The sequence below is a fragment of the Polypterus senegalus genome, unplaced genomic scaffold (assembly GCF_016835505.1).
Source record: "Polypterus senegalus isolate Bchr_013 unplaced genomic scaffold, ASM1683550v1 scaffold_5193, whole genome shotgun sequence".
In the NCBI taxonomy this organism is placed as follows: domain Eukaryota; kingdom Metazoa; phylum Chordata; class Cladistia; order Polypteriformes; family Polypteridae; genus Polypterus; species Polypterus senegalus.
Window position 1 is genome coordinate 7,027 of NW_024384754.1, and position 8,934 is coordinate 15,960.

General features: G+C 40.4%; 3 non-coding genes across 3 annotated transcripts; all 3 read right to left on the minus strand.

The window, feature by feature from the left end:
• Positions 1–1,686: 1,686 nt before the first annotated feature.
• Positions 1,687–1,758, minus strand: trnac-gca. The gene has a single exon. It is a non-coding gene; the product is annotated as a tRNA-Cys (tRNA).
• Positions 1,759–3,484: 1,726 nt separating this feature from the next.
• Positions 3,485–3,556, minus strand: trnac-gca. The gene has a single exon. It is a non-coding gene; the product is annotated as a tRNA-Cys (tRNA).
• Positions 3,557–7,620: 4,064 nt separating this feature from the next.
• trnac-gca lies at positions 7,621–7,692 on the minus strand. Its single transcript has one exon. It is a non-coding gene; the product is annotated as a tRNA-Cys (tRNA).
• Positions 7,693–8,934: the final 1,242 nt, after the last annotated feature.

Genomic DNA, 8,934 nt, shown 5'->3' on the forward strand with positions numbered 1-8,934 from the left:
TGACACGAAAACTTCTTTCACACGACAAAACAGGTAAGGCGTGGTTTCCAGGTATTACCATCGTTTAAGGTCGTTCTTAGAAACTAAAAAGGCAGGAATCACAATGATGAAGTACTTAGCTTGGCATTCTCCAGTTGATGTGCGAAGTGTATTCGGAAACAACAAGTCCTTCTGTCTATTCCCTGAACCTTTTTTCCTAGGCTTTGATCCTAAACTAAGTAAACGGGTGGACGGGACGGACGGATGACTAGATGGGTGGGTTTGGCAGAGTGCCGAGTCCTTGGGAAATTAAATTTTATTCCGCCTAAACCGAGTGCAAGCCAGGAAACAACTCCATATCCAATAAAGGATACCACCATATTAGTATATTAGGCCAGACGTTTAATACTAATTAATGAAAATCTCAAGAAAGGAAAAAAAGAAATAATTACAGTATATTACTTTACTGTTTAAAATGCGCACGTTTAAGAAAAACATTACTGCAATCTAATAATGAATGAAGCTTAAAATATCTGTATGAAATAACACATCACATAAGATCTGATAATGGGGAGATTTATACATACTTTTGTAGTACAGGCTTTTTGAATAAGGAGTGTATGTAACTGAGGGTATTGGGAAGGGGGCACCAGATTTGAACTAGAGATCTCTTGATGTGCTCTTAAACGTTCTACCACTGAGATATACACACAGAACGAGTAGCCTCCTGCCAAGCAAAGTTGTTTCCTACACACTTAAAAATAAAGGTGCCACCGTCGTTGTTCAGAGCAGTGCCATAGGGGAAACATTTTTGCTTCCCACAAGAAGGCTCCATACAGTAAATAAGCATGACAATATGGCAACAGATTTGTGAAATACCAATGGGCACTGATTTTAAAAGGACTTTTGCTGCACACAACAACACAAGCGAAATTCAGGTTTTGTTAATCTGTTGGTGTCCTGCTAGGTAAGCCTACCAGACATTAAAGGTTTTTTTTTTCTTTAATATATTAGAACGTTTTCCAAAACACAAAGAACCAACTTCATATGCAAAGAACTCATCCAACAATGTCATGCTGCTAAGTCAAGCAATAGTTATATGAAGAACCACACAACCCAATAAAGAACCATACAGTTGCCATTAAAGAACCAGCACTACCACACTTTAATGTAGTTCTTAAAAATCGAAAAGGCAGGAAATACCAGGATGAAGTACTTAGCTTGGACATCTCTGGTTGAAGTGCTGTGTGTTCTGAAACAGCATGACCTTCTGTCAGTTTCCTGAACATGCTTTTCTCAGACTTTCATTCCCAAACCCGGCAAATGATGGAGGAATAGATAGATGGGTAGATGGGTGGACTTTACCCAGTGTTGACTTGTTGGAAATGAAGCTTATACCACAGAAACGAGTGCAAGCCTGGAACCAGCTCTGTACTGGGAGGTCCATTCAATGAAGAAAAACACCATAAGAAAGCAGAGGTTTAAAATATACTATTGAAAATCGTCACAAGCCAAAAAATGAAATGATGACTTGACTTACTTCTTTAAAAGGTGCACATTTAAGATAAAAATTTGTTGCAATTTAATAATGAATGTGCTTAAGAATACATGTATGAAATAACACATTGAGGTTCTGACTATGGGATAGTGCCAGGTTTTAAAAGTGGCTTTATGTATAAAGTGCAAATGTGAGATAAAGGACATGTAAGGGGGCACCCGGATTTGAACCAGGGACCTCTTGATCTGCAGTCAAATGCTCTACCACTGAGCTATACCCCCTGACACAATTGCATTCTCCACAAGGTGTGAGAAGTAAGGTGTGGTTTGGGGATATTACCATATTTTAAGGTTGTTGTTAGAAACTAAAAAGACAGGAATCACCAGGATAAAGTACTTAACTTGGCCTTCTCCAGTTGATGTACCCAGTGTATTCAGAAACAACACATCCTTCCATCAATTTCCTGAACCTTTTCTCCTAGATTTTGATCCTAAACTAAGTAAACGGGTGGATGGGACGGATGCTTGACTAGATGGGTGGGTTTTGCAGAGTGCCGAGTCCTTGGGAAATTAAGTTTAATTCAGCCTAAACCGAGTGCAAGCCAGGAAGAAACTCCACATCTAATAAAGGATACCACCATATTAGGCTATTAGGCCAGATGTTTAATATTAACTAATGAAAATCTCAAGAAGGGAATAAAGAAATAATTATATTACTTACCTGTTTAAATGCACACATTTAAGAAAAACATTACTGCACTCTAATAACGAATGACGCTTAAAATATCTGTATCAAATAACACATCACATAAGATCTGATAATGGGGAGATTTATCCATACTTTTGTCTTACAGGCTATTTGAATAAGGAGTGTATGTAACTGAGGGTATTGGAAAGGGGGCACCAGATTTGAACTAGAGATCTCTTGATGTGCTCTTAAACGTTCTACCACTGAGATATACACACAGATCGAGTAGCTACCTGCCAAGCAAAGTTGTTTCCTACACACTTAAAAATAAAGGTGCCACCGTGGTTGGTCAGAGCGATGCCATAGGGGAAACATTTTGGTTCCCACAGGACACATGAAGGTTCCAAAGAAAACTTTATTTATTTAGATCTGTAACAGGCTGTATACAGTAAATAAGCATGGAAATATGGCAACAGATTTGTGAAATACCAATGGGTACTGATTTTAAAAGGACTTCAGCTGCACACAACAACACAAGCTAAGTTCAGGTTTTGTTAATCTGTTGGTGTCCTGCTAGGTAAGCCTACCAGACATTAAAGTTTTTTTTTCTTTAATATATTAGAAAGTTTTCCAAAACACAAAGAACCAACTTCATATGCAAAGAATCCAGCCAACAATGTCATGCTGCTTGGTCAAGCAATAGTTCTATGAAGAAGCACACAACCCAATAAAGAACCATACAGTTGCCATTAAAGAACCAGCACTACCACACTTTAATGTAGTTCTTAAAAATTGAAAAGGCAGGAAATACCAGGATGAAGTACTTAGCTTGGACATCTCTGGTTGAAGTGCTGTGTGTTCTGAAACAGCATGACCTTCTGTCAGTTTCCTGAACATGCTTTTCTCAGACTTTCATTCCCAAACCCGGCAAATGATGGAGGAATAGATGGATGGGTAGATGGGTGGACTTTACCCAGTGTTGACTTGTTGGAAATGAAGCTTATACCACAGAAACGAGTGCAAGCCTGGAACAAGCTCTGTACTGGGAGGTCCATTAAATAAAGAAAAACACCATAACAAAGCAGAGGTTTAAAATGTACAGTACTATTGAAAATTGTCACAAGCCAAAAAAAGAAATAATGACTTGACTTACTTTTTTAAAAGGTGCACATTTAAGATAAAGATTTGCTGCAATTTAATAATGAATGTGCTTAAGAATACATGTATGAAATAACACATTGAGGTTCTGACTATGGGATAGTGCCAGGTTTTAAAAGTGGCTTTATGTATAAAGTGCAAATGTGAGTTAAAAGATGTGTAAGGGGGCACCCGGATTTGAACCAGGGACCTCTTGATCTGCAGTCAAATGCTCTACCACTGAGCTATACCCCCTGTTTACATAAAAATGAATGACAGGTGTGTTATCACATACACGTTGCGACACACCCTTAGCTGACAGGAAACAAAAGGGTTGAATCACCAGGCAAAGTAATTAATTTGGCCACATGTTGTGCTACTGAATATCTACACTGTTAAAATTAAGGTGCCAAAGCAGTTCTTCAGAACAATGCTATAGGGAAAGCATTTTTGGTTCCCAGAACAAACATCCACATGAAGGTTCCACAAATTTAGATCCATAACAGGCTCCATAAATAACCACAAACAGGCGATTAAAAGATTTGTGAATCACCAGTGGGTTCCTTTTTTTAAAAAGACTCTTCCTGCATACAATAAGAGAGGGAAAGTACAGACATTCTTGATCTGTCAGGATCCTGCTAGGTAGCTTATTGGATATTAATTCATTTTAAAACCCTAACATTGAAATAGCCCAACGAACCAATTTCCTATATGCAAAGGACCCTTCCCAGAATGAAAACATTCTTTGTAAAGCAATGGGCCTTTGAGAAACAACATAATCACATTGGATAAAGTCATGTCAAACATTAAACAGGGCTACAGGGCTACACCGCTACCTCACTTGGGACAATCTGACCACATGTCACTGTTTTTAATCCCAGCATACATTCCACTTAGGAAAACTGTTCCTATCAGCACAAGGACAGTTAAAACTTTAAAACTTGGCCAGATGGAGCCTCTCAGCAGCTGCAGGACTGTTTCAGTAGGACCAACTGGGACATCTTTGAACGCCCAGACCTTGAAGTGTTTAGTGACAGTGTAGTGCGCTATATAAGGAAATGCACAGACATTGTCACAGTGGATAAACATATCCGAATCTACCCCAATCAGAAGCCCTGGATGACAGAGAGGAACACTGCCTTCAGGTCTGGTGACAAGGGTCTCTACAGCACAGCCCATGCCAACCTAAAGAGGGGCATCTGAGAGTTCAAGTCAGACTATAAAAGGAAGATCAAGGAAAACCTGGATAGCAATAACAACAGGCAAGTGTGGATGGGTGTCCAGCATATGACCAACTACAGGACCAGTTTCAGAGCTGTGGGAGGTGATTTATCGCTGGCTGAGAAACTGAACCACTACTTTGTCCAGTTTGAAGTGGATTCACCAGAAACAGCCAGACCCCATCCAAATACCAACAACAGCAAGCACCATCTTCACAGTGGGGGAGCACAAGGTGAGACGCACGCTGCGGGCTGTCAACCCATGAAAGGCAGCTGGACCTGACGGCATCTCAGGACATATGCTGAAAGACTGTGCAGACCAACTGGCTGGGGTCTTCACCAGGATATTCAACCAGTCGACTATGCCATCCTGCCTGAAATCCTCTGACATAGTGCCTGTGGCAAAGAAACAGACCATCACCAGTCTTAATGACTACAGGCCAGTGGCACTGACCCCTGTGGTTATGAAGTGCTTCGAGAAGCTCATGAGGAACCACATCATGTCATTCATGCCTCCCATGCTTGATCCGCACCAGTTTGCCTACAGAACAAACAGGTCTATGGAGGACACCGTGGCCACTGTTCTCCATGCTGTTCTGTCCCATCTGGAGCAGCAGGGGAGCTACACATTGCTGCTCTTCATAGACTTCAGCTCTGCCTTTAATACCATCTTGCCCCACAGACTGGTGACCAAACTGTCAGACATAAGACTTCCATACTCCACTTGCCTTTGGATCAAGGACTTCCTGAGTGATCGCACTCAGCGGGTTAGAGTGGGTCCCTACTTCTCCACACCCATCAGCCTCAGCACTGACTCCCCACAGGGCTGTGTGCTGAGCCCCCTGCTCTATTCCCTCTACACTCATGATTGCATTACTGCCCACTACAGTAACACCATTGTTAAGTTCACTGATGATACCATGGTAGTATGGCTCATTTCTGGGGGGGAATAAGTCTGCCTACAGGGATGAAGTGGAGCGTCTGACAATGTGGTGTAGGAATAACAACTTGCACCTAAATACAGCCAAGACCAAGGAGCTCATCATGGACTTCAGGAAGAAGGCAGACAACATCCAGCCACTCATCATCAATGGGGACTGTGTGGAGAGGGACTCAGACTTCCGCTTCTTGGGAGTCACCATTAGGGAGGACTTGACCTGGGGAGCACACACTGCTGAGGTAGTGAAGAAGACCCAAAAGAGACTCTACTTCCTGAGGGTGCTCAGAAAGAACAACATCCCTGAAAAACTGCTGGTATCCTTCTACCGCTGCACAGTAGAGAGCATCCTGGTCTATTGTCTCTGTGCGTGGTTCTCCAGCTGAACAGTAGCACAGAAGAAAGAGCTCCACAGGGTCATAAAGGTTGCCCAGGGGATAGTCGGCTGTCAGGAACGTCAAGAAAATTCTTCAGGACCCATCATACCCAGGACATGCATTGTTTGAACGCCTCCCTTCAGGAAGATGTTTCAGATCCATAAAGACTAAAACAAATAAACTGAGAAACAGTTTCTATCCTTCAGCCATCACCATGCTGAATGCTGCTAAGTGGTCAATCTGACTGACTGCACCTTCATTCTAAGTTAATATTAGATAAGTGACAAGTGTAATATAATGTATGTATGTATGTATGTATTTTTGAGTGAAAAACATTGTTCTGCTGTTATGGACAATTTTGGATACTTATTTTATTCCCTTATTTTAGTTGTAACTTGAGTAATTGTGTTTTGCTTTTGTTTTTATTTTATTTTTTTCTGCGCTGGAAAATTGCACCTAAAAATTTTGTTGTACAATGTCTCATTGCTACAACGACAATAAAGATTTTGATTGATTTGATAATATTTCAAGCAGCAAACAGAAGGAATAATTACATACATTATTGTCTAAGAATTACTACTATGCACTTCGAAGTCTCAGACTAAAATCAGAGAGTTTACATAAGCTTCTGAAATTATACATTACAGCTCTGACTGTAACAGAATAACATAACAGCTAAGAGCTGTAGGGCCTGACTAAACAACAAATGCCAACTAAGGCATGACGTAGGGGAGACCAACATCTAAACCTCCTCACCTACTCATCTGCAATCAAATTCACCACCACTGAGGTATATCCACCAGATCCAAAAACACCATAATGAATTAGCCATAATGACAGGTATTGGCTATTTGTACTGTGGAGTGGAGAGGTATATTAAAAAATCTTTTCATCCATCCATCCATTCATTAATATCCTGAAACAGTTTTCCCATTCTTGGGTACTCTGTAAACTTTTAAAAATAAAGGTACCAAAGTGATATTTCAAAGTGACACCAAGTTTTGGTTCCTGAAAGAACCATTCACATGAAGATTCCAGAAAGAAACTTTATTTATTTAAATCTATAACAGGTTCCATAAATAATTATGACTAGACGGTAACAGATTTGTGAAATACCTCTGTGTTGTGATTTTGAAAAGACTCTTACTGCTTATACTAAGACAGGTTAAGTTCAAGTTTTCTTGATCTGTTAGTATCTTTGTATTGGTAGCCTCGTTTATATTAAAAATTTCAGCTTTGCCCACATATCACAAACCTTTTCAAAGCCCGAAAAAACTATTTTATATGCAAAGAACCTCTCCCGGAATGAAATGGATCTCTGTCCAGTAAAGTCTATGAGGAAACACACAACCCACTAAAGTGCAACTAAAAAAACAGTATTTTTTAACAGTGTACAGGGTTTGAAAATGGTTGTATAGATGACATTTTACAGGACAAGATCATCAGGGAAGCAAACCTCAACCGTCTATAATAAGTGCAAATGAGCCCAGTCTGGACGGACACAAACCTATTAAACAATACCTACAAAACAGTGTGGTTTAGGAACAAATTTTGGAAGTGTCACATAGAAGTTAATTTATTAATTTGACATTAAGTACATGTGAGAAGAAAATATGACTCATGCGTCTGTTCGGAGACTATATTTACTGTGCTTACTTACCTAGGTGTGTGAAATTACACATCAAAGATCTGACTGCATGCACATTTAAAGAGAAGGGCTCACATTCTAAAACTCTGTAAAGAGCCATTCCTAATATATAATTCACACAAACTAAATTGTCATGAAGGGGGCACTCGGATTTGAACCAAGGACCTCTTGATCTGCAGTCAAATGCTCTACCACTGAGCTATACCCCCGTTATAGTTTTAGAAGGGGCAAAAGAAAATCAATTGTAGTAATTCTAGACTAGATCTGCCAGACATAAGAAATATGGCAGGTCTCCTATCAGATGTTTTTTTTTCTGTTCTCAACCTTAAAGTGTTTAAAGGAGACCAAAACAAAATCAGATGTAGTAATTCTAGAATAGATATGCCCGAGATAAGAAATATGGCACGTAGCCTATCAGAAGTTTTTTCTGTTCTCACCCTTTTTACAAACGTGTTTTTAATAACGAATTCTTTAACTATAAAACCTTTCCTCTCAATACAGGTAAGTCACAGATACGATACAGCTTTATCACACATCAAAGCACAGTATGAAGAGAGGCGAAATGGCGACACTTACGGGAGATATTCTACAAAGAGACATGCTCGCCGCCTAGCTGACATAGGTTAATATTACAGCAATTGCAGTTCAAGATTTGGTAGTACCGTGATTGTTTTTTTGGAGAAACTGGCACAGTCAGGACGGCTTCTCTTCGGAATACACATGTTCGTTCTGTTTTACTCCTACAAATATCATCACTTCTCCACAACCCGCACCCCCGCTTTCTTCACGTGTTTTATTCACGTCACCGATCAACGCGTTGCCTACGGAATCCTTCACTTTAACGCCCGGTAACGGTCCCAAATCACGTGGGCTTAAGTCGGACACCTTTTCTTGCGTGGTTTAACTAATTGTACACGCACGCGGAATGATGCATTATAGTAGCTTGCCAGCCTGTACCACGTAGATGCTCACCCTGCTGTTGCCATAGTGATGAAACCCCAAGTTGCTGACTTGCTGGATCTAACCGTGTGGAAGGGACTTGAATTCTGGACCGTTAACAGCGCGGATTGTTAAAGATGAAGCGCGTGGGTCAGCTGTAAATTGGTAACTGCTAGGAGACCATTAAAAAAAGTAAATTAACGGAAGGCTCAGCACTACTGTATCTGAAGTGGTACTAATCTCCACAACCTGGCTAGAACGACTCTCCCATGGCTCGTTTGTCCATATTAGCACACATTTCTCGTCTTCTGCTATATTACACAGTGCGGCAAAAATGAATATCATACTTCCCATGAGCTGGCATGATTTATTTGTATAATTCTCGTTAAAGATTCTTCATAAATGCTGCTGTCAAATGCTCGTCCCATTGTGCAGAGCTGAGGGGGTGGGGAGAGAGGTGGTCGATGGCTGAAGAAGAATTTTGGTGCCCTTATTTTTCCACAACTAATTTT